This window comes from Barbus barbus (assembly GCF_936440315.1).
Source record: "Barbus barbus genome assembly, chromosome: 3".
NCBI lineage: Eukaryota > Metazoa > Chordata > Actinopteri > Cypriniformes > Cyprinidae > Barbus > Barbus barbus.
The window spans coordinates 37,552,609-37,553,050 of NC_136731.1; positions in this window are offsets into that span (position 1 = coordinate 37,552,609).

A 442-nucleotide genomic window follows, 5' to 3' on the forward strand; every position below is an offset into this window, starting at 1 on the left:
CATATTCAAATGTGGCAAACATGTCTGAGAGAGCAGCTGCTGTTTGAATTCATTTATCACTACGCTGATGCAGAGATTTTATCAGTGACTCTCATCACACTATTCACTCTGAGCACAGAAGGACGTGAGGGAATCAATGATATTTGACTATATTGAACATCTGAATTCTCCGAATAGAATAAGTTTATAGCAAATTAATTATTCAACAAAAGTACATTGTAAGGCTGTACAATTTATTCAAACGCCAAATCATTTGAAACATTTCAAAGATAAACATTTGTGTTGTAGGTGCCCACAAATGTGTTTTGAGCACAAGTGTAAAACAGGAAAGAAACATCAACATCCTGTGTGTGAAGACTGTTCGGTCTGTGAAATCTAAAATAGTAAATAGTATGATTTGCACACTTAACTTCTCTGTTTAATGTGCTTCTCTTTTTATTTT